Raw genomic sequence first — 26,369 nt, 5'->3', positions numbered from 1 at the left:
GGGGTTTTAAAAGCGTGAAATAGATATTTGACCTCTGTCTTTCCCTTACCATTCATGTCACCGCTCAGGAAAGTTGCTAGTGATGGTTTTGGGACTTTGAGATGAATGGGTATGCTAACAGATGTCTCTAGGTATTATAGACTTCCTCGGTATGCACCTGTTTTTTCTGAACCTTCTCTGTGCACTTAAGTACACTTCAACGCATTTGTCAATGAATGGAGCCCATTGAGAGCAGTACATGTTCATGCTGTTCTATAAAGCCAAAAGGCAGATTGAAATGAAAAGGAATTTAATTGGTACTAAATAAGGGGTTATTATACAACTTAATCTAGTCATCAAATGATCTTTCTTGATTGCATGAAGTTGACTTTTCCCCTTTAAAGAGCTGCCTCTCATTGAGTCTTTTTGAGTTAAGTTTTTCATCTTTGAGGTAAGCAATTTATGTGGCGTTTGGAGGTTCCGATATTTGTCTTGTTTTTGAAAGGTTTCCACTTCAGTGACCCGGATCATTGCTGACTCATTTTAAACTCAGGACAGCTCAAGGTTGTCATTATTCATGGCTAACTTGAGGCTCTCAGCTTGAATTTAGTAGAAGATCATGGTAAAATTTCAGAAATGTGGTGAATCTGCTCTCTGGTTTGATCCCCCCTCAGGTCATCTCTGTTACCGTGCTTAGCTTGTTGCTAGGCTAATGAGTAATGCCCGAGGCAGGTTGGTTGCTGGGACATGACCTTTTTGGCGGCCCCTCCATTCTCTCTTCTCTTTCCCACTCCCTCCATTCCTGTTCTGTTTAATTTGTAATCCTTTTCTATGGACACGGGTGACAAGGAAACTGAGGTGAGATTGTTTTTAAGCCATTAGTGACAGAGACACATACTGTCTTGATAATACACAAATACATTATCTTTAAACTTTTTTTCAAGTTCTTAAGTATAGTTGCCAATGTTTTTCTTGACATTGTACCACAGCAATTCCATGTTTGGACATTACCATGATAGTAAATACCATTGAATTCGTCGGAGTATATAAATATAGTACTTATGAAGTGAATTAATGTTTATGTTAGTAAATGTTGATTTTTGAGTAAATGATCCTTTTGATATGCCATGTTAGTTGTAAATGTATGTTTCCAACAATTTTAAAACCATTTTTGCTGCTTAAAGCTGGAATACACTACATGATTTTTAAAATCTGAACAGATTATTAAATGCTGGACATCATACACTCGCCAACTTTGTAACTGGTTACAGAGAAAAACTAGGCATCATTCACGAAATGACTGAAGATGTGAAGTCTGTACCAGACTTTAAAGTTATTCTGAACACAACAATCTCATGTAAAAATGTGGCCCATTGCTGGGAGATACATGAAAATTTAAAACAATATATTCCTAAATCGACACCAAATATCAAAGATGTTTAATATCTTTCGAGTGGATGAAATCACAGTCTGTGCCCATCAGTCACAACACATTTTGTTCTGTGAAATCTGTCAATATCAACTTCCCGAAATCTCCAGACTGGCTCTGACTTTCACCGGCTATCGGCTCCTCCAGACAGCAAACTGTGGGCAAAAATCCGAAAAATTAGCATGGAGTATTTCAGCCTTTAGTTTCAATAGTGTTTTTGGACTGGAGAGGATGTTTTGAGCTCTGAAACTTACATGCAAAGTGTGTTTTTTCACAGTACATTGAACACTTTTATCCCTGAAGATCAAGGATATTCAGATTCTTTAAGATCCGACCGCTTTTATTTTAATATTCAGTTGAAGAAAGCAGCAAAGAGAGACACAAGAAGAGAGTAGAAACTAAGAGTTATCGATTCAAGAACCCCTGCAGGAAAGACCACAACTGGTCACCAGCAGAAATTATCATCTGCATCCTGGTGTGCTAATATCCTCTTGATCAACCCATCGAATGGCTATGATAGGTCTACCAGCACCAAACCAGCCTGAATCAGCAGGGTTTTGAAGAATGTGATCCACAGCCACACCAGATGGATCTACATTGACCTCAATTAAAGGTCTTATAGATCCCTAGGTTTTGATCTTGCCAAAAGCAGTTCCCAGGCCTGAAACATTTCTGATCATTTTTCTTTTCACTCATATCGGTCATTTCCGAATCTGGGTAGGGTGAAATCATCGCTGGAAACGGAGCAGCCTTTACAAAGTGAGCGAGTTCACCCTCAGTTCAATATTTAATTTAATTTTTACTTAAAAGTATCTTCGCACACTTTGCAGTTTCTCTCTGTCCTCAAGTAAAAGGAGTCGTCTTTCATCATCGTCCCCTTCCTTTCCAGTCTCAGCATCGCTCTCTCTTCTTGTCACTTGAATGAAAGAGAGCGTGGGGGCCTGAACTGGTCATCCAGATTTAGCAACAGTAGATCAGGAAGGGCGGAAATGAAAGATCACAGATTACCTCAACCTGATAAGCACACCCTTAGGGTGTTTTCAAACCTGTCTTGTTTGGATCGATTGAATTGAGCTCAAGTTCGTTTCCCCCTTTGGTGAGGATATTTTGGACAGGTGTGAATACAGCAATCACACTCAGGTTTGGACCAGACAACTGTACCAAGACCCAGCTGAAGAGGTGTTCTCGGTCTACTTCCAAATGTACCTTGGTATGGTTGAATGGATAAACCAATAAATGGATGACCTTAAGCACACGTGTGGTTTTGTTTACCATTTCTAGTTCACTTGCAAAAAGGGCAGTGTGAAGGCGGACCATACCAAACGAAAACAATCTACATTGTATTTGGTCCGGACCAAAGCAAGTGAACTAGCTGACTTTTCTGGTGTGAATACACCCTTAGAGAGTACTCGTAGCTCTCCATCTCTCTTGTTTTACTCTGTCCATGCTGATTAAGTCAAATTCCTCTTGTCTACTGGCACTGCATTATAAGTAGTTCACTTTATCCACTGCATGCCAATCAAAAGTTTCTCTCTTTCGCATTTCTTTCCTCTCTGTATCAGCATCGCAATTCCTCTGGGTGAAAATCAATATATGATGCTGTTGCCACTGGCAATAACAGCCGAGCTTTTAAATAAGACCGTGAATGTGTTTGTGTGTGTGTGTGTGTGTGTGTGTGTAGGCAACTCTGTTTTGACTTCCTTGTGTCACTAGTTAAACCCTTGTCCTTCTCTCAAGGATGCAGTAATTGACTGGGGTACAAGCACGCGCACAAACGCACACTTGATTTCTCTTTCGGGCTATTGAATGACAAGCCTTTTATTTTCAAATTCAACCACTCATGTTTTGGCATTTTCTTGCCTGAGGCCAGCCGCCATTCCGCACTGACGCACATACGCACGGAGACAGGCCCTTAGGCCGGATTAGAGGTTTTGATAAACTGGATGTTTAATTTGTCCGACATTTAAAAGACAAACTGACAGGAGTGATCTAGAGCTTAACTAAGTTGTATACTGGCTGAGACATCCCCCCCCCCCCCCATTCTTTTCATCTGCTAAACGAGCTGATATAAGCGGCACAAAAATAAAAGCGTTCAAATAAACGCTCTTTTCCATTATTGCACATCATGCAATTAGTTTTGTATTGTTCGGTCTTGATTCCAAAAGTCTTTTGTGTGGAGCCCAAAAGCTTTTATTTCCAAATCAGTCACTGCTTGCGTTTCTTTGGAATCAGTGTGAAATGAAACCACAGGGTGGTGAAATCTGTCGGGGATTGTTTTCTTTTTAACTTTTCATTAAAAACAGCCATCCCTGTAAAGAAAAAAGCTCTTTTGTCAGTGTATTATATATTTATTTATTTTTGACAGATGCACCCAACTGCTTTTCGTAATGCATTTTTCTGTCTGCCTATAGAGGGCACTACAGGCTTACAAAGAGGCTCAACCTAATCATGTCCTACCTGTGCAATCTCCCATTTTTTTTTTTATCCTCCTCTTCCTCTCTCATTAACTACTCTTTCTCTGTAATTTATTCAGTCCTGTAAGCCTATTGCGGTGTCTGAATGACCCTTACAACTTTCATCTCTCTCTTTCTCTTATACCCAGCCTCTTCTTCTCTTCACTCTTTTCTCTGTCATTAAAACTTTACACTGTCTCTTCTGCCCTATGTCATCTTGGCTTTCACCTTCAAAGCAGTCGGCTGTGTCATTCTCTCTTTTTCTGCCCCATTTTCCCTTGTTCTTTCTCTGTGTCCCCTATCTAACCCCCATGACCTCTTTCTAGCCAGCTTTTTGATGTACTTCTCTGTCAGTTTGTTTTCTCTCACATGTTTGTCAGGCTTTAATGTCGCTGTTCCCTTATACTGGGTGTGTCTTGTTTAGACCATTTGGACCGATAACACAAATACATTTATGTGAAATGTTTTAATTTTATGTTTTTTGAAGAAAATGTAAGTACTGATGTGGAGAAGTTGTTTCCTTCCTTGTTTGCTTACAAAAAAGGCAGAAGTAGAAGTGCCCACCCCAAGTGTGAGTGGTTTAGATTTCTCCTTTAATGCACATGAATATGATGTTTATTGACTGTTTAAAAAATATTTGCACGGGTTGTTCATAAGACATTGTGTATTTACGATTAAAGGGATACTTCACCCGAAAATGACAATTGTCATCATTTGCTCACCCTCCAATTGTTCCACAGCTGTATGAATTTCTTTCTTCTGGTGGACACAAAAGAAGATATTTTTAAGAATAACCAAATTCCCCAATGGCTTCTGTAGCTTTTTTTTTTCCATACTAAAGAAACTCATTCAGGTTTGGAATGAAATGAGGGTAAGTAAATGATATTCATATTTTAAATAAGTGCCATTATTTTTAACTTTTACTCCATCAAAGAATCCTGAAAATGTCTCGCAGTCAGTTTCTACAAAAATATTAAGCGACACAACTGTTTTCAACATTCTTATAATAATAATAATAATAAGCACCAAATCAGCATATTAAACAAGACCAAAATTACAGTTTGCCATTATAGGAATAAATTACACATGAAAAATATTGAAATACAAACTGTTATTTTAAATTGTAAAAATGTTAATGTAATCATGTTATTACTATTTTTACTCAAACAGATGTTTTGTTGTTTTTAGGGTTAAGTGTATATGTAGAATTATATAGTATAAAGCACACAAAGGTTATGGATTTAAGAGATTAATGTTCTTTGAGTAGATTTTTATTTTTACACTCCTTGGTTGATAATGCAGGTTAAGTGATTACATTTGAATCTTTCCTGAGGTGTGTGTGCGATAGATTGTCAGTTGCCCACCGACCCTCACCGTCATTTTGATAGTAATAAAAATAATTTAGTTGAGTAAAAGAGCAATCACTACAATTAAAAACTAAACACGGCTGCTCAATGCAGCCTGCCGAATGACATCAAAGATCAGATTTAATTTATCCAGAGAGGAGAGTGAGTTGAGCAGACCGACAAGAAGAGTGAGGTGAGACAGACAAGACGATGGCGGATGATTAAGTTTAGAAGCGAAATGCAAAAGCACTTGCTTGGCAATATTTCGGATTTTGAAAAGCCTGTTGAAATTTGCTATTTATCTAAGGTGATTTTGGAAGTTTTTTTTAAAAAAACATTAGTTTCTTATTTAATTGGTTCCACAGTGTTTGCTGATTTTTACTTCATTTAAACTTTGTGTAATTCATTTATTTTATTTGACATCAAGTTGTATGCAATGCCTCCAAGCTTTCTTATTCGTTTTTCTAATAAAAGTTCTATGTTATTTATTTGGTTATTATACATGTTTACTTATTTCCATACCTATTTTGTATTCCTATTTAAACTTTATGTAATTCATTTGTTATTTTATATTAGGTATAGCATGTCCCATAGCATGGTGTATTTTCATTCATTTTGTTAATAAAAGTTCTATGTTTTATATAGGCTATTTTGTGGTTGTATTCAAGCACTTGATACGGAATTGTTGTTAATTCGAAAAGAGGGAAAATTCTAATGAGGTAAAAACAAACAATTGCTTCACGCCAAATCGCCGCTATTTGCAAGTGAAAGTAAAATGCGCATGCTGCTTTTACAAGCTATTTAAAAGCAAAGGAAACCAAGGAATAGAGGGAACAACTTTGCCCCTATGGTGATACCGGTATTATCGGTGTTGTCACACGTCGATTAACCGGTGGGAATATTTTCTCCCTGTCACAGCCCTAGTGTGTTTGTGTGTGTACTTGTTTATGCTACATTGCAGGGACCAAATGTTATTACAAGGATAGTAAAACTTGATTTTTTTTTTTTGACATTGTCGGGGCCTGTGGTCCCCACGAGGGGGAAAAATATAAAAAATAGTAAAATATGTTTATCTGAAAGTGTAACAATGCAGACAGGTTTTCTGTAAGGGGTAAGTTCAGGTAAGGTTAGGTTAGGGGAAAAAAATAATATTGCTTGCTCAGTATAATAACAAGTCTATGGAATGTCCCCACAATTCCCAGAAACACACACGCAAACAAAGTGTATGTTTGCTTTGGTTGCATAGTAGTTGGTTGTGGTGAAAGTGGAGCAGATAGGCAGTACAGATTAAGATTTTCCCAGCCTGTGATTTAATCTCTGACATTTTGATGTTTGGAGGGAAAGTATTTTGAGAGCGAGTGGAAGGGGCCTGCTTCTGATTGGTCATTTCTTGTGTGCCAGCATGTGTATTACTGAGGACAGACTCTGGGTCTGATCCCAGGACTGACAGCTGGTGTGTACACATAAAAGCACACACATTTTCCTCCTTCTCACTCTCTTTCTCTCTGCTCAGAGCTGGTCATTTCTGAGGTTGGCAGCTTTTTACTCTGCAACAGTTCTGAAATGTTATTGCTTAGATGTTGCTCTTTCATAACTGTCAAAGTTTGTTTCAGATATGTCTCCTAACATGTTGTTGTTGTTGTTGTTGTGAAGTAAATCTATTAAAGATAATTTTTGAAATATTAGATGAACAAAACGTTTTGTTTTATTAAAGTACTAAAAATATTTAAAACAAAAACAATGTCAAAAGCATATAAAAATGTCTAACACATAAAAATGTAAATGTTAAAACGAAAGCTGCTATCTCATTTGTTCTATATATATATAACAATACTTTAACACTGAATTTGATATCATTACTTTCAAATCTAAATCAGCAACCTTTCCCACAGTAAAACATAATCTACATACATTCATGTTCAACATGTCAACATGCTAATATAACAATTCACATATATATATTTCTTTTTTTCTCACAGTTTAAATGCATTTTTATGTATGAAAATATATAGCTGCCTTTGCATTCTACAAAAGGAAGACTATATTTGGGGACCCCTGCTATTAAAAGGTTTGAAAAGCCTCCTTTTAAAATATCTTCTTCACTGACAACTTAGCCTCTTCACATGATCTTTCATGATTAAAAGAGTATCAGCGCTCAAGCATCACAGGTGCAAATTAAACAAGAGTGATAAGCAGCCAGCTACAGGTTTGTGATATGATATGCATCCAACCGATCAAGGTTCAGTCTGCTTTGTAAAAAAAAAAAAAAAAAAAAAACGGGTTTTGTACCAGCGGGCCAGAGTCATGTTGCTGTGCTGTTAGCAAACAAGAACTTCTCCTGAGAGTCTACTTGAAGAAGCATCGCTCTGCCAACAAATTAGCAAATGCCTGGGCTGCTTGGCGAGCATGTGTCTGTGTGTGTGTCTTGACAGAATTCATTTATGGAAGTGTTTTGTGACGCGGCATCTGTGCCAACATCTCAGCGAGGCTTTTGGCAGTCTAAAAATGTGTGTGTGAGAGAGACAGAGTGGAAGAATTTTTGCTGGGCTCTCTGAGGAATATGCTCACGGCCGTTTGTATGTAGAAGTGTGTGTGGGAACATGTTTGCCTTCGTGTGTGTTTATTCTCTGTGGAGGAAGATGGAGGTGGTTGGGTTGTTGGTGGATGGTGTAGATTGGTGGTGTTAGGTGGAGGCATACAAACAAACACACAGTGACCCAACCATCTGCTTTTGAGCTCTCCAAATAAGACTAAGGCATTTGTGTGTGTGTGTGTGTTGTGCCACCACAAGCAGTTCAGTGGGAATCTGTGGCTCCTAGCATACTCTGCCTTAGGCTACTGATCCTTCCCTCTCGGATTTCTCTTTTCTCTGTCACCTAAAACACCATTGTTTTCACGCTTGGTTGGGACACACACACTACACGCTCTTGCATGATTGTTTGTCATCGTTGTTTTGTCTATAGTAAATGTTGCTTTTGTTTGTAATTGGTCTCTAGGTGAGATGTTATTGTTATTGATGCAGATGGTTAGTTACCTTTATTTGGTTTCCCCGCTATTACCCTCTTCAACACCACACTTCTTTGCAGTCAACCTTTTTCATCATCCAACACTTCCAACAACGTCTTTCTAGATTTCATGTATCAGATTTCGCTCTGTTGTATTAAACATATTCTGTTTCACGCTGTATTTATTTATTTATTTCCATCCTTAAGTAATTCCTTCAACAAAAAGCCAATATGCCTTTTTGTAAGACTTTACTTTTGGGACCAACTCTCACTATTAACGAACATATTGGCTGTTTATTAGGTACTTCTAAAGCACACATTAATACCTTATTCTGCATGACATATTTTGGATCTTTTAATCCTACTCCATACTTACACTTAATAACTACCTTAATAACTTATAATAAACAGCAAATTACTAGTTAATAGTTAGTTAATAGTGAGAATTGTTTCGCAAACTAAAGTGACCTTTTTTTTTTACTTTTTAAAAATTGCACTGGATAAGCTTTTATGGTTCTTACATGTTTTGTTTATCATGATAGTCTTCACAAATAGATGCAACTTTAATTTTGATTAATTAAATTTTTTAAATTTTGAAGCCTGAATTCAATAACCAAATGTAAAAAGCTAAAGTTAGGCTATAAAGAACTACTCCATGATTTTACGACTACATCATCAACATCACTAAGCTTCCCACAACTCGATCTTTCTTAAAATCTAAAAGTTGGAAAGTTTAAGTTAGAATAGTTTGCAAGTTTATAAGGGTGCAAATGTGTACTGGGGAGTAGAACTGTTCAATGTGATGACATTTAAAGGGTTAGTTCACTCCCGAATGAAAATTATGTTATTAATTACTCACCCACATGTCGTTCCAAACCCGTAAGACCTTCGTTCATCTTTGGAACACAACTTTAGATATTTGTGATGAAATCAGAGACCTATGTGACCCTCCATAGACTGCAATGCAACTAAAATTGCATTCTGTACCAGGTTCAGAAACATAGTAAAAACTTTGGTAAAACAATCAATGTGACATCAGTAGCTCAACTCAACTTGCGATGTTACTAGAAAAATACTTGACAAAAAATAATGTAACTTACTCGTCTTACACGACTTCCACCATTTTAGAGAGTACCCAAGAATGTATCACACATAATCAGTGATATTTATGTCTGTGGGGGGGAAAGCACACTCATGAATGTAATCGGTGTAATAAGCGTTATTTATGCTTCGGGGAAAGCATGCGTATGCATTGTAATACTCTCTAAAATGGCAAAAGACGTAACTCCGGGGAGAAAAATGGTTCTGAATGAGTGAATTGTTATTTTTGATTTCTTTGCGCAAAAAAGTATTCTCGTAAAAGTAAAAGTATTCTCGTAGCATCGCAAAACTGAAGTTGAGCCACTGATGTCACATGGACTGTTTTACCGATGTATTTACTTTATTTCTGGATCTGGGAACATTTCTGTTGCGTTGCAGTCTATGGCGGGTCAAATAGCTCTCCGATTTCATCCAAAATATCTTAATTTTTGTTCTGAAGATGGACTAAGGTCTTATGGGTTTGAACGACATTAGGGTGAGTAATTAATGACAGAATTTTAATTTTGGATTGAACTAATCCTTTAATGTCCCCAAGGTCCCCATTTAGCCACAACCGCATTTTTCAAGACATGTAAAAGTTACAAAAATCATGAGTGAGCTTATAATGTTTTTAATTCCTTAGAATAAAATGTGTAAATATACTTAGCTTGTGTTACAGACATTATTTCTGACGTTTAACCTTTTGAAATTTAGAAGTGCTTGTAGAAGTCATTCCTGTGGCACTCTATAGCATGTTTCTATCTACTTTGTGTGACATCTTCTATAAAAATGGAGAAATGGTGTTACACAGCTAAACACAAGCACTGCTTGAGTACACGCTCACAGATTCTTTCTTACATGAAAGAGAGAGCAAGAAAAACTCAGTTTTTACATTTTCTTAAGAATGCTAGTGTCTTTGCAAACCTTGTCAGAATAATTGAAAGGACACTACGATGCATTTGCTAAGGTGTTCTTGATGGGTTTTAGTGTGCTGTCCCAAAATAAGAAATCTTTCCTTCAAAGTAAATGTACTGAATATTTTGCCTCCCTGTATCTTTCCTAAAAATATTGTCTAATCACTCCTCTCCTCAGCAGGCCACTATCATTTAATTTATCATTTGTTTATGTAGACCAAATTCATTTTCACGCACAATTAATCTTAATTCTTAGGGTAAAGGGATGTTTACCCAAAAATTATAATCCTGTCATCATTTACTTACCCTCATGACACCCCAAACCTGCATGATTTTCATGATTTCTGGGGAACATAAAAAAGATGTTTTGAGAAATGTGTTTTTATTTTTCGTATAGTGGAAGTGAACTATAACCAAAACGGTTTTGTTACCATTGTTGGAAATAACAGTTTTTTGGTGTACTGTTTTTTCTCTAAGGGTTTGTTTCCAAATCCCTAACCTTTAGTCTGAGCAATAGTAATTGTGATTCTTACCTTAGACACTACAGGGACATAGACAACATGTGCTCTCTGTCAAGCATGGCATTTTCCACGCTCCTGTGAAATGGAACAAGCCGATCTCAGTCTGCAGCTGATGTAAATTAATGTCAGCAGTTGCACAGATGTGGAGATAGAGCACTTTTTAGAAGAGCAGTAGGATGAGGAATCAAGACTGAATTTGACCGGACCGGGGTCAGAGATGAACTATTAAGGGTCATAATTTGTGCCATGGAATTGATTTTCAGCACATCTTTTATATAAGGTCATTTTTCTTCATCTTGCCAAATAAAATCACACAATATGCTGTCCATTATGTGAAATACTTGAACTGAATGAATCATTTGAAATAAACTCTCAGTCTGAACAATAACGACCGTTACCTATTAAATCAAATTAACATCAAAAAGCAGGTGCTTCAATAATGCACAGGATACCATATTGTTTATAATTTTTTTACAGAAAGAAAAACCCTAAAATGCTAGAGTACAACCTGTTCATTTGTTAAATGTCCATTACCTTACCATATAGAGTGGAAAAACTTTAAAAGGATTGACACTGCATTACAATTTAACAATAAAACTATCGGTTTTTGCAAATAAAAACTATGAATTGATGAGTTATTGCGAAGTTATATCTCAAGATTTTCACTCTAAGATAAGAAGTTAACTCTAATTTCACAATTCAGGTGGAAAACAGACCTCCATATTGTAAACGCTTTGCAACATCAAAGTAGAAGTAACTGTAGTGCATTTAGACTTCCAGTATTTAGGTTGCAGGTTTAACCCCGAAGGTTTTGAGGGATGCATCCAGTGATTTTTCAGTTGCCCTTGACAAAGACAGTTACTTATCTGTTAATTCAGTAAATACCTTCGAATAAAAGCCTGGGCTAAATTGCGAATTAGACAGTATTAGGATATTTGCCAACCTGTGCTTTGTTCTAATGCAATGCATGCAGAAGGCTAAAACTTGGCTTTGTGCATTGCCTGTGCGTGAAAGCAACACATCCTAGTGTGTTAGTACCGAATCCATCCTGAATCCATTTGCGATGGCGTCTTTCACATACTCTTTCTAATCTTTGTTATCCATCTCTTAATTAGCCTCTACATCCTGACCGATCCGACAGACGCGAAGACTTGATCTCATTTTACGCTTGCTTTCTTGTTTTTTCATCCCTTCTCTCCATTTCCTGCTTTCCTATCGACGGCGACTCTCCAAAGTGTCGCCCATGCAGAGCGCTGCCAGCTCTGTCAGGGCTGGCTGATGGGGAGCGTGGCGTAGTTCCCAAGGACAGTTTAGCCCAAGCACAGATCATCCCGCTCACACGGTCTCGAAGCGCCACAGTCACCTGGATGGAGACCAGAGAAACAGATTTGTCCCTCGCTTCCCTTTCTCTCCCGCTCGCCGGCCCTTTCTCTGCTTTAGTGTGCAGGCTTCCCATGAGCCTTCAGTGTGCGAGAGAAACTGCAAGAATGCACATGGCAGGGACAGATTGGAGCTCGGACTATAGATGATGCATTTTCCTGTCAAGGTGCTTTAGCAGACACACATGATCACTCTACACCGAGAAACTCCAGAAGAGAAGTGAGTATTATTGCTCTGCGGATGCTTTCGCACAGAAAGAGTGCTCTACAGAGGGAGCGGTAATTAAGTGTTGGTTTGATGGCTGAGATACAGTAATGAGGTAGTGTATGGGGAATATAGAAATGAAGAGGTGTTGTCTCAAATGATCACACACACTCCAAGCGCAGACACAGAGTCGTTAACTAAGGCCCTATGAGACCACATTTGAGCCTAATGATAACATAATATCACGCTCTTTCGCTGTCTCTCTCACTCTTTTGTTCTTTGCCTCTCTCCGTCATATTATAATATTCTCTTTTCGACTGCTGTTTTTGCTCCACCCTTCTCTAACAGGGCAAGTAGCATCTATATATACCCCTAAGAAGAGCAAACTAGTCACTCACAGTTATTTATCGATGACTTTGTTGTTTTTGTTTGCTTGCGTGTTCTTGTCTCTGTTCTCTTGGGTGTCTGCAATTTTTGCCGCTTTCTCTTGTGCTTCTGCTCCGGTTCCACACTTCAATCACGCCAACCTCACAAAGAAAAAAATCCCCTTCGCACGCCGACCCCCTCAGCTATGCTGTTTGTGACCTCTCAAAAATGCCTCTGTTACTGCCAGAGAGAAAAACAGACTTCTGTTTCCATCTTTCGAGGGATATTTCGCGCAAATATACTGTAAGTTATGTCATGTTCTTGCCCTCATGCGCCTCAAAGTCTATAAGCGCCATGAAAGTATTCTATATGACTTACATAGAACTTTTGAGGAGATATATGATCATTTCATGTGAAGAAGAGATGAATATTTAAAGAAGCAGTTACTTATTCATGTGTACTTCCACAAAATGTTGTTCAATCTTGCCCTCCACTAAAGCTCTGAACTGGAACACAAAAAAGTTTTATGGCTTGCAGGTTCCATTTTCTGAAACATCAATGGTGTTTCATACTTATTGATTATAAGTTACGTCATTTTCAAGAAGATATTTATGGTGTTATTTTATTTTTTGGAACAGAATTTTAACAGAAACATTCTACTGTATGTCAAGATTCTTCAGAATTTGTGTTTTGTGCTCCACAAAAATATTGACTTAAATATTGGTTGAACTGTTTCTTTATATTTAGCAGTTTTTAGCAGCCATTAATGTGACCTTAATGAATAAATGTAATGAGTTTTAATTTTTTTCACTAAACAAAACAAAAAAAATGCAAAGGATTTTGATAAAAAATGTTGATTGGTCCATGTATTTGAACTAAAAATCTTAACCTTTTCCAAGTAAAAAGGACAATTCCCAGCCAGTTTCTCAACCTATCAAAGTGCCTAACAGTATAAAGTACCTCCCTATCTCAACGTCTTAGTCTTTCCATTTTCTCAAATGGAAATTCAACCCTTGTCATCCAGTAGGGGTCAGATACAAGATCAATGCTTTCCAACTCAACCCACTGCACAATTGTGTTCTGTTCTCCGCAGAACATCCAGAGGATTGAAACGTGCCTTGAAAAGATATCATCTATCCTGACAGTGGAGCAAAGTAACATTAGCTACACGCAGTAACCCAGACCTCCATATTAATGAGTGCTATATTAGTTACATTAAACACTACATGGCATGCTAATTCTATGTTGTCCATCAGAAAGGTGAGCTTGAGCAACCCGAGCAAGTTTTATTGCAGTATTGTTCATTTCATACGCTATCCACATTCTTTATTTAACAGTCCAGGGCTTTCTCCTAACCCAGATCTCTTTAACCTCCTGGATTAACTCTTGAGATATGGAATATATGCACTATTTCTGTTTTTAAGAACTGTTCAGCATACAGTCTGACCTTATCAAAAGCGATGCGTTCATCTTAGCGTGTGGGTGTGAGTGTAGAGTGTTAAGGGAGAAGTGAATAAAATGACTTACAAAAACGAGATTTTCTGTTCACCCTGAGCTTCTTTGCAATGCTGGAATGATTCGGAGAGCAGGAGGAATGAGACCGAAAGAGAGAGAGAGGAAAAGGGAAAAAAGGGGGGAATGAAAGTACTCTATCCCTTCTCTGTGGAGACCAGACTCTGTTTGGAGGTCTGTGGTTAAACCCTTTGCCTCTCTCGCTTATCAGCTTAAACTATTGACAGCCATTTTCACTGCACACACCAAATAGGATTAACAGTCTAGAGAGGAAAGAGGCGGCCGACTACACAGACGCACCAACAGTTCCTTTCTCTCCCACTGCCATAATACATCTATTCAGAAACATGAATAACGTGCTGTTATCAGAGTCCTTTTCATATCTGTCGCGGGCACAGGCACACTTGAAAACTCTGGAGTCGAGAACTGCTGGCGGTTTATTTTGGAGGACTGGAATAGAAGGCAGTAACCCCATCTTGTAAGCAGTTGAATGTTTGCGATCGCACTTAATAGCTGACTAATCGGATGACAAAACCTGAGCAAATATCATTTATTTGAGTCAATCGTTTGGGATGAAGAGTCTCCTCTCTGAAATGATTGGCTGAAAGGGACTTTTAAATGGGAAGTGATGGATTCTGACAAGGCCGTGTTAGGGCAGTTTCCCTTAATAAACTCCGGGTAAACATCATGGAAATTAGTCGATAAATAATTTAAGGAAAATTCATAAGTCATTCGAATCCGGTTAACAAGGAAGGCGAGATGAGCCACAGGCACGGTGTCCGGCCAGCAGGAGGAGCTCTTGATACGTGAAACGGTGCCAGTGACTGATCGAGCAAGAGACAGAGAGAGAGAGAAGGAAAGCAAGAGAGGCACTTCCAAGAAATGAGTGCTAAAAGCTGTTTTGAAAGAAGACACCCTCCCTTATCGGAGAGGTTTCGTATGCAGCGGCTTTAGAGAACGGTCTGGGTGTTGTTCACAGCCTTTTGCTCTGGGTGTGCATGCGGGAGGGATACAGAAGAGTGAGGGAGACAGGTCGAGAGAGAGAAAAAGGGCAAAAACGGATACATGTCTGTGGCCATTTCTCTTCGATATAAGAGTAAGAACAATCGAGTTTGTGATTTGAGAGTTTGTTTGTGTCAGAGAGAAAGAGAGTCTCCTGTGCTGTGTGTATGTTTGTGGTTAGTGGTCAGTCGGCTATAACAAGGCAATTCTTTCTCAGCGTGTGGGCAAATCATTACAGAACCCCCCACGTACAGCAACAGCACAGATAAACACCAGCCAAACCCCCCGTAAACACCCACACTCACATTAGAAACATGAGGCCAATAGTGAACAGCATCAAGTTCCTTAAAAAGTTTTCACCAGTCCACTGAATCATCGGGTTCTTATGAGAGGAGTTATCTAGACCCAATTTACGTTGCAAATGTCGGTCAGTTCAGTCATTCTATCTGTCTGTCATTCTCTTTATTATTCAGTCTGTCTGTTTTTAGTTCTGTCATTCTTTCTGTCTGTTCTATCCATTGCTCTATCTGTCTGTTGTTCTGTCTATCATTCTCTCTCTCTCTGTCTGTCATTATATCTGCTCAATCTGTCTGTCGTTCTCTCTGTTGTCCTGTCTGTCTGTCTTTCGTTCTGTCATTCTGTCTCTAGTTCTAACTCTCTGTCTGTTGTTCAATCTACCGTTCTGTCTGTCTTTCTGTCATTCTCTCTGTTGTTCTCTGTCTGTAGTTCTGTCTCTCTGTCTGTTGTTCTGTCTGTCATTCTGTATTATTCTGTCTGTATTTCTTTCTGTCATTCTTTCTGTCTGTAGTTATAGCCATTGTTTTACCTCTCTCTGTTTGTCTGTAGGTCTATCTATTCTTCTGTCTGTTGTTCTGTATGTGTCTTTATATCATTCAGCCATTCTATCTGCCATTGTATCCATATGTCTGTCCTTCTGTTTATCCTTATATCTGTCTGTTGTTCTTTGACTATCTGTCATTTTACCTATGGTTCTGCCTGTCTGTTGTTCGGTCACTTTATTGCTCTTCTTGTCTATCATGGTAGCTGTTGTTATTTTTTCTGTCTGTCATTCGATATGCCATTCTGTCTATTGATTAATGGTTCTATATATGTCCATTTATTGTTCTGTCTATAGGATGGAAAGATTTGATAGTCAATGCACACATACACATACTTTATTTCAATTTTAATGCAGCTATGTGTGTGTGTCTGTGTGTCTGTGTGTGTCTTTCTGTCTGTCCTCTCTGCTGCTCCTGTCTCATTTTAAAGGGAATTCAAACAAACCCAGTGATAAATGGACTACATATGGCAGCCATCAATCCTGTCGCTGACTACAACTCCCAGAGTGCAACGCATCACTGGTGCGAAGCAGGAGATTACATGCTCTGTAGATCCAGGCACTTAATTAAAGTATTGCTCTGCAGCTGACAGACAGGCTTGGACACAATGGGCTAATACCTAAAAGAGCCAGCTAATAATTTACCTACCAAATTAACTACAGCTACCTGTTGGGTTCTTTCACACAAGCTGTGACTCTGTGCAATATGCACACCTCGTATTAATTCCAACCATCAAGAGCTCCACTGTGACTTCCTGAAAACAAATTAAGACTCGGAGTATATTCAGAATGGCATGCCAGTTACTATTATTGACAGAAGGAAGTGTGCAGAGTGTATGCTGTGCACGGTATGCAAATGTTGCAAATGCATAGAATACCATTACGTTCTTCATTTGCAAAAATGCATATAGCCAAAGGACAGTGCTGAATAATGTATACTGAATAATGCGAACATTCTATTTCCAGAGCGATTAATGAACAGGAAGTAATATTTTTATGATCTCCTGTTAACATTTAATACAGCTTATTTATTATTATTTAGATTTTAACTGAAAGGCACTCACTGGATTAAACATAAAATGTGATGTATTGTGTGATAATGTTTTATTTTATCTGCCTATATTATATTTACATACTTTATTATAGGTTAAGGTCCAACTAGTAAACTGTATGCATCCATGTATCCATTATTAGTGCATATTGTTGTTTAAATTTTTTTTTATTTAGTTATGCATTATAGTAGTATCAGTAGTCTGAAGAATATGGCTGTTACTTTTGGCATTTTGCATACTGTTTGACATACCATTAAAAAAGAGTCTGTGGTATACAGTTTAAACAGCACAGTATGCTAGTATTACATTAACACAGTCTTATGAGAAGAATAGAAGAAGAGAATCAAAATGGATATTGAAAATTGTCATGACAGGGGTGTGACGGTGTGTAATCTTGCCTCATGTTACAGTCTGTACTCGGCAGATGTTTTAACAAAAGCTTCTGACCCTATTAAGCAAAGAAGAGTATATTTTGGTAAACTGGAGAAGGCACGTTTCAATGTGTTTTCTTCTAGAAATGTGAACATCCGGCTGACTCACTGACAGAGATTCACCAATCTGATTTGCATGGATGAAATGACAGATGAAAAACCAAACAAACCAACTCTTTCTCTCTGGAAAATAATCATATGTTTATGTACACTCAGCGATGTAGACTCAAGTACTTCAAATGGCAAGCAAATCAATATCTCAGCGTATCCAATTAAGCAACAAGAAAATGAGCAGACTCTTTTTTTTTTTTTTTTTATTGGATCAACAGTTATCGCTATTATTTTCTGTAATTTCCATGCAGTTAATGTTAAGATACTTTGCACAGTTTGTCAGTGTACATTGTTATATATAAGGGATTTAATCTCTGGACTGATTTAGTTCAGTCTAGCTTGGTGTGAAGTGCACTCTCTCTTTCTTTCTCTGTATGAGTTTGTTACACCTGTAAAATTGAGCTGAATGGAAGGTTCATTCTACTCATATAACCTCCTACAATGCCGGATACACAGAAGGTGTGTTCCATATATATTAGATGTATTATCTCTCATAATGCCCAGTGTTGTCTTGTAATTGCCATGTTGTGAATTGTCCAGACGCAGTGGAGGTTGCCTGATCTGTTCTTTACTGTGTGTGACTGTGTTGTCAGACCATCCATTGCATTTGTCATATGATTTTAGACTTGATATAAATCTACTTTTCAAAAAAAGCTCTGTTCCAAAACCTAGTGAGTTGCCTTTTTGTCTTCTGTCTACATAGGCATAAAAGCACTGTAAAAAAAAAATTTTTTTATCAAAATTTTTTTGTATTTTTCATTTTATCAATCTGCATTTTTGGTAGCTTTTGGGCTATTTTCAGAATAACATTTAAATAAGATACACAAAATGTGTTCGTGTAGCTCAATTGGTGCGCATTGCGCTATCAAGCGCAAGGTTGGGGGTTCGATTCCCTGGGTACACACTATAGGTAAAAATTGATAGCCTGAATGCACTGTAAGTTGCTTTGGATAATAGTGTCTGCTAAATGCATACATTTAATTTAATTTAATTTAAAATGGACACCCTCTTCTAATGAACAGATTTGACTGCTTTATTAATTTCAGTGAGCACATATCTTAATGGTAAAGCATATAATAATATCCTTGGGAATTGTGTGCTTCTTAATTTATAGCAATAGTTTGGACGGGACCTTTTTCTATTCTAACATGACAATGCCTCTGTGCATAAGGCGAGGTTAAAAATAAATTATTGATTTAGTCAGTGTGGAAGAACTTGATTTTTCTACTGAAAGCAAATTCCTAATCCCAGCTGAACACCTCTGGTGTGCCTTTAAATGCAGACCTTGAGCCAAAAACTCATCAACAAATACCAATGACTTGTACATATGGGTTCCAACAGAGATGGAAATATAATTTTTAAATACATATATGTTTCAATCTTTGTTGCCACAGTTTTGGAAGTGTATTTTTTATTCTAAAGAAGTGGGTGTGCCAATACTTTTGTCCATATAGTGTTAATGAAATAAATTTACTTGAGGAATACTGTATCTTATATATATATATATATATATATTTATATTTAAGAGAAGGTAAGCGTAATATTAAAATTTAAATGCCTACATGCATTTTTAATTGTGTTAAGCAACATTTTTGTTAGATACATTATTGTTCAGAAGATTGTGGTTGGTTTGATTTTAGTTTTAATGTTTTTGAAAAGAAGACTGTTTTGTTTAACAAAGCTGTATTTATTTGAACAAAACTACGGTAAAAACACTAATATTGTAATATGAAGTATCAATGAAGTATCGAAGTCAACTCACCAAGCATTTTTATGATTACTCAGTTTTTTTTTTTTTTTTTTTTATCTTTAAGTGCAGACCAAAACGCAGCTGGCATAGAAGCATTAACGTTGGCTGATTATACAAGAGAATGGGAATCAATGCAAGTTGGCTGAAGGTGAAATAGACTTCACTTTCAGGTGTCATGAAGCAGTGATAGCTCAGCACTATAAGGGGTATATGGATAACTGTACTCAGCGGTAGCCTACAGTGGTAGGTTAGCACTGAAGTGGATGAACGTCTCTGTGTGGAAATGGTCCCAATCAAAGCAACCTGAATCTCATCTGGCCCTCTGATGTGGGGATGATGGAGAAAAAGGCAAAAGGAAAGACACAAGAAGACACTAATGTCCCAGCACTCAGCGAAAAGTAATGAATGCTGTTATAACTTTATTGCCCCAATTCTGGACTTGCTCAGAGAAGAAAAAAAGGAGCAAAAATTCAATCAGTTCTGCCTGGTGAGTTCCTCTCCCACTTTGCAAGATTAAAAGATCCAATTCTCCCGGCCCAGTCCAGCTCATCATACGCATCAGTCGTGTTTCGGGGCGAGATGCGTTGCGCTAAGATGCACAGGTCTGCTGGGGTTTCCGATGAGGAGAAAGCGATCCGTGTTTTCTTCCTCCGTGGGTCTGCATGCGAACGCGATTCCTGTCCTCATGCCCAAGGACGAGGATAATTAAGGCTGGATGGCTTCTTCTCAAGCTAATGATAAAGTTGCAGCACACCAACGTTCATTTACAGAATGGACACCATGTCTCTCTTTCACACTTATTTTTTTCTCTCTCTCTCACACTTTCCCCTCTTCCTCTTGTCTCTCACTTCTTGTTCGGTCTCAGTCTATGGCTTTCTACCCACTAGAAGTGTTTTTAGGTGCTAAAAATAAAGCACTCCAAAATCTACTGTCAGTCAGAGCACCCTGCAGCTTGCCAATCATGTACCCCAGCCAGTTTCTTTCCCGTGGCCTTATCTATTTCTTCAGGCTAAGCTAATGTGATATGTTTTTCCTTCCTTACCACTGCAACAGTGAATGGCTTGGCCTTATATTAGTTCAGAAACCCATCGGGAGCAGTTGCTCAATGATTCCAGACTGTGTTTCTTACTTAAAGGTAGATGTGGATTTTACAATCCACTGCTGTACTTCTGCACCAGTGCATTGTATTTCAGCTCTAATGACGAGAGAAAAAGAGATGGCATTTCTCAGGACCTTGTCGCATTTTATTCAGCAGCATTAGAGGGACACTATGTGTAAGTTATTTAATGTCCTTGTAAAGTTGAGGCTCAATGAGAACCTGTTATATATACTTTTTTCCGCCACTGTTCTGATATTTTTTCTGTTCTACTAAGTGTGTATTATATTGAGAGGAATGAAGAATACTTTTTGTTTAAGGCTTTTGGGAGTCTTTGGAGTGCACTTTGGAGTCATTGGCCATTTACCATAGCTCTCCTTTAATAGATATATAGCCAAATGTTCTTAGTATAAGTTTAATTTCAATTCAGTCATTATACGTCAACATCAACAAAAGCCAGTCACTTAGTTCAACTTTAGGTGGATTACTTTCAAAACCGCTTTTAAATGCGTCTGTCTTGCAAGCTAGCTGACCTTTTTGCGAGTGGTGCTGTGCATCTGAAAATGCTGGTGGGACCGAATCCAACTTGGTATTTGAGACTTGAGCAAAGCTCAAATGTCACATCATTCCCTAGTAATCATTTTCACGCCTTTTCATTGCCTATGAAAACTTGGGTTGTTTCAGAATCAGGCTGCGAGAGAGTGAGAATGAAATTTAGGTTGGAAAATGGGCGTGCTAAAGCATTTGAACTTTTAAATTAAAGCCAGATGAAGAGATGGTGCTTGCAGTTTCGCAGAGTTAACGGGGCTCTGCTGCTTAACCTGTTTGTGGCCGTTATCTACGCTAAGATAAGTAATCTCCAGATTGCTATCTCTTCCAGGCATCCCGGGCCTTGTAATCAAGGGCAATTTTGTGCATCTTCCCGTGGTTACTTTTAAGTTCTTAAGATTGGAGCAGAAGTGCTTGAATCTTTTAGAGGTAAATGCAGAGTACTGTCCCTCAATTTGCCAAATCACCATTGATTCTAATAGGCCCAAAGGTGCTAAAGGGTAATAAAAGGGTAATTTTTTTTAGATTTTGGATACGCCACACACACAGATACACATGCTCTTCACTGGGTCAAGCTCTTGCCTGTGAGGAAAAGATTGAAAGATCAAAAGGGGAAGTGCAATAGAGCACAAAGTGGCTGTGTGCTTTCTTTTCCTCTCTGGGACTGGATTGATTGTTTTTGTTGTCTCGCAACTAAAAGCTGAAGATCGCTGTTCTCTGCTAGGCCTTCTTCAAGTGCTGACCAAAACAAGCCTAATACTGCTCTTCCACAGTCTACAAGCTGCCTTTAGGTTTTGTAGAATGGTGGAGAAATCAATAGAGTGAATAGAGGAACCATTTAAGAGTATTGGCTTCTTTCTTAGAGAATCTGGACTGACATTGACATCAGGAAGCATCAAGTGGACATTGGCAGAAGATGTCAACATCGCAGCGTCAATTAGTCTTAAATGGAAAGATCGATAATGTGAGTTTTCAAGAAAAAACAGTAACCACTGGACCATTCAAAGATGATGCTTTTCAAAACATGAACGATTTTTATGTGTATGTGTTGGCTTTAATGTTTTTACCTTTGCTGTCACCTTCTTGATCTTTCTTTCTAAACTCTCTTTTTTACTCTTCTTTCTATAGTTAATTTCATAATCCCAGTGAGATGCCCTTCTAGACAGTGTTTTAAGGCATCATAGATGCACTCTCAATTTAAAGGCTGTTCCAGAAGGTAGGCATGCATATTTATGATGACTCCTAAGATCAGAGAGGCAGAAAGACATTCGAAATCCAAAACCTTTGGCACTTTTTGATTACTGAACTAGAAACTGCAATGTAAAACATGTTTTGAAACACTATAATTTGACCCTTGCTGATGTAAGTGACAAAATTTCTTCTGTTTTCAAAATTTACTATTAGAAGTTTGTATATAAATGTGTATTTTTTTATAGAATGCGACCAAAGCAAGAATGTCTTCAAATATGCTCGTATGTACAGTGGCTCATTTATTATATTTCTACATTTATAAAAAAAAAAATTGGGATTGGGAATTTTTTTAATGGTTTTGAAAGAAGTGTCTTTTTTATATATATCAGAAATACAGTAAATACTTGAATTTTAAACTGTAAACACCATTCCACAAACAAATGTAATGGCACAGCCATTAGTCTTCAGTGTCAGTCTTTCAGAAGTCATTACAATATATTGATTTGGTGCTCAATACTAAAAAGGGCTTTTTTTCCCGTTTTTCTTTTTTTTTTTTTGTGAAAACCATGATATTTTTTTCTTTTCTTCTTTTTTTTAGGATTCATGGATGAATAGAAAGTTCAAAAGAACATCTCTTGTATGAAAATAAATCTCTCATAACATTTTGCCTTTACTTCATCTTTTTATCAATTTGTGCATCATGGCTGAATAGTGTTTTACTGCCTTTCAAAAACGTTTTGTACATTTTATCCATCTGCCAGTCACATATACCATTCATAAAGAAGTCAATCCTTGAATGCATTGCAAAAACACTTTCTATGAAGCCTGTATTTCTAATACATTGTAAGGGTATTCTTAAGGCTTTTTTAATGAATGCATAATGCATTATAAAAATACTTATGTTATATCGATTCCTGAATAATCATACCAACAATTATAATACATCATAATACTCACATATTTGTGGTTATAAGTTTAAGTGAACACCATATTAAATCTATTTCATTTACAGTATAATGGACTGTATCATATCTTGAAATATTTTAAGAATTCATCTGATCTGATACATGATCTTATGGCTATTTGAGATAACCTTTTTTGTTATTATTATTATCATTATTATTATTACTTAAGTGGTCTTTGACCACTTTAAGGAAAGACGCATAAGAAAAATGGCAAGATATGAGACTTATAACACATTATGAGACTATGAGATATATAATCCATTGTAAAAGTGGATGCAGCGTGTCCATTGTGTTATAAATCATCATACTCTTGAAAGCTATAACCACAAATAAGTAAATATTGTAAAATATAAAAACTGTTCTTATGAACATACATGAGATGATACAACATATTAATTTTTTTTTTTTTTATAATGCATTATGCATTCATTATAATGCCTTAAGAATACCCTTATAATGTTTTATATATACCTGCTTCATAGAAAGTGTTACCAAAAACGTAATTCCTAAGAAAATTTTCAGAACAGTGTTCAAAGAAGTCTGCAAGATTATTTCAATATAAACTCAAATTTTTCTCACTAAATCTCTCAAATGATCTGGTTTGTGATAGCCACATTAATTATTTAGCTTCATACTTGTAATAATTGTCTCATTTCTGTCTGTTATTTAGAATTTGACTGTTCTTTCGTGGGGAGGAGGAGGTGGGAGCCGGCGGACAATCAAATGAAGCTTTTAATAACAAAATAAACACAAAACACTGCGACAGCCCCTGACGGATGACTGTCACATACAAACAAAATCAAAACATAAAATAAATCCAGTGGCCTCGCTCTGTTCCCACGGCTCTTGGCCCCGCCCCACTCATCACATTGATCATCTAAAACAAAGTCGATAGATAAATGAGACATAAGTGAGAACTCAGTTAAAGCTGCTGTGATCACATTTACTATTGCTGATTTTTACATGAAATCGGGAGTTTTCCATGAGGGTGAACCTCTTGCTCGTTTTCAAGTTGGTCACATGAATTCACCACTTTGACCAATGAAAACCTGCATGGTGAATTCTGTATCAGCAGTCATGTATTGACAGTGTGTCTTTTTTGATCGTGTTATTTCACTGGAGGGCTCTAAACAAAACAGTCAGGTAAGGAACCATTGGCAACAAATATTTTTTTTTAGGTTTTAACATTTCAGCCATACTGTCATGTTTAGGTATCATCTTTTCTTGATTTTATGAGCATTTTAATCCATCTTGTAGATGACCTAGGAACTAAATGTCTTTTCCAGCTTGAAATATACAGTCACGCATTATTTATTACGCAGAATCTGTACCAATATCATGGACCATAAGCATCACTTGGCCTCTGAGTGTAGTTTGGGCTCCTGCTCAATACATCCTGTAAATGTTGGTATACACTTTTAAAAATAAAGGTGCCTCACGATGCCAAAGAATAACCTTTTTTGTCTAAATGGTTTCATAAAGATCCAATGACATCTGAAAGAGCCTTTACATTTCACAAAAGGTTCTTTTTCGGGAAAGAAGGTTCTTCAGATTATGAAAAGTTGAGAAAGAGATGGTTCTTTAAAGAACATTTGAACCTTTCTGTGAAGAACCTTTTAAGCACCTTTTATTTTTAACCCTTTCGCCAGTGAGTTTAAAATATTCTAGCTGTCTTTAGGCGACCATTATTTTAGAATGTATTGCCTTATTATTTCCATGGCGACTTGTCATGTGACCACACAGCCACAATAGATCTGTATGACACATGGATCACTTTTATTTAGTTTTTCCTGTTTTATTCAAAATATTCACAAACATGCTATATTATTACATATCTGATATTCCAATTCTGAAATATGTGCAAGTAAATCTATTTGGTAGTTTTATATCGAAACGTGTTCGTTGATCTGTAGCAGGTGATGGGAATCAGATGGCATCAGATTATTTTTGTAAGGATCAGTATTTTGTGGGAAGAAGGAGGTGGGAACGGGCGGACAATCAATTGAAGTTTTTAATAACAAAATAAACACAAAACACCGCGACAGCCCCTCGTGGATGACTGTCACGTACAAACAAAATCAAAACACAAAATAAATCCAGGCCTGGTCCTCTATCGTCCTTCACTGTCGTCGCTCCTCTTTTATATCCTTCTGATCTCCTCTGTGGGACTCGAGACCGGTGGGTCGAGCAGATGTCGCTCATTTCCAATCACTCCAATCACAATTTAATATTTTTGGTCGCAAATGCGACCGTTTTAGTCACAGTTTGGAGCCATATCACTGCTGTCTTAGAAAGCAGTTACCCATAAGGCAGATAGCCAGGTTTTGAACATAGCTTCTGTCTGCCTTTCCCAAATTCACCCTCTCTTCTTTTGTCTTGAAGGCCTCCCTCTCTCTTTCTGCTGCTGACTGGGTCTTACCTCCACTGGGACAACCCATCGTCATCTTTCATCTCCCCTGCATACATTAACTCTGTTGTCATGGTGCTGACCGGTGTGTGCTTGCCGTAGGGATAGACTACTGTCTCCCAGACCCTGGAGCAGGTGATCAGTGAGTGACAGGAGCCCCCCAGGACGGGACCCCCCATCCCTCACTTTGGGATGGAGCTATAGAGATGAGGAGAAGCGATAAACAACAGATGTTTCGACAAGGGAGAGAGAGAGAGAAGGATTGTGGGGAGACAAGAAAGAGAGGGAGATAGAGCGTGAAGGGAGAGGGAGAGGACTGGAGAGGTTTAAAATAATTAAAGAGGGTGGAAATCCCTGGAGAGACTGAAGCAGAGGTGTTCCAGCTGCTGAAGGCAAAGTGCTGCCACAGCACCATGAAACTTCACAAATGTGTAAAACAGTTGGACACTCATGGACTGAGGAAGTTTAGGTCCTCATGCAAGCTACTAAATCCAAAAGTTGAAGTCAAATTGAGAGATGGAGGAGGACTCTGTTCATATTAATATCCCTAGAGGAAGAGAGGTCACATAGGCTTTGTTCAGACAGGCAGCAGAAATCCGTTTTTTGGCTTATCCCACTTAAATCTATTTCATTCTTTGTAGTCTGAACTGAGAGGGCAGGGTTTGGCTGGTTAGCATGACCCTGTTAGCCCCTGCCGCTAGAAGTTATAGCTACTCCATCTGGCAGTAAAGAGCATCTTTGCTCCATTGATGCCCAATATTTTGATGGAATGCATTTTCTTTGGGTTT

General features: G+C 37.7%; 2 long non-coding RNA genes across 2 annotated transcripts in view; both read left to right on the top strand.

The window, feature by feature from the left end:
• The window catches only part of LOC127948708 (uncharacterized), a 73,398-nt gene that overhangs the window by 4,710 nt on the left and 42,319 nt on the right, over positions 1 to 26,369 (top strand). The gene's annotated exons all lie outside the window — the stretch shown is intronic.
• On the top strand, positions 14,353 to 18,294 carry LOC127948709 (uncharacterized). The gene is made up of 2 exons (XR_008152162.1): positions 14,353 to 15,285; positions 16,461 to 18,294. It is a non-coding gene; the product is annotated as an uncharacterized LOC127948709 (long non-coding RNA).

This window comes from Carassius gibelio, chromosome B1 (assembly GCF_023724105.1).
Source record: "Carassius gibelio isolate Cgi1373 ecotype wild population from Czech Republic chromosome B1, carGib1.2-hapl.c, whole genome shotgun sequence".
Lineage (NCBI taxonomy): Eukaryota > Metazoa > Chordata > Actinopteri > Cypriniformes > Cyprinidae > Carassius > Carassius gibelio.
The sequence above is the reverse complement of the archived record's forward strand: the minus strand, read 5'-3'. Positions and strand labels throughout refer to the sequence as shown.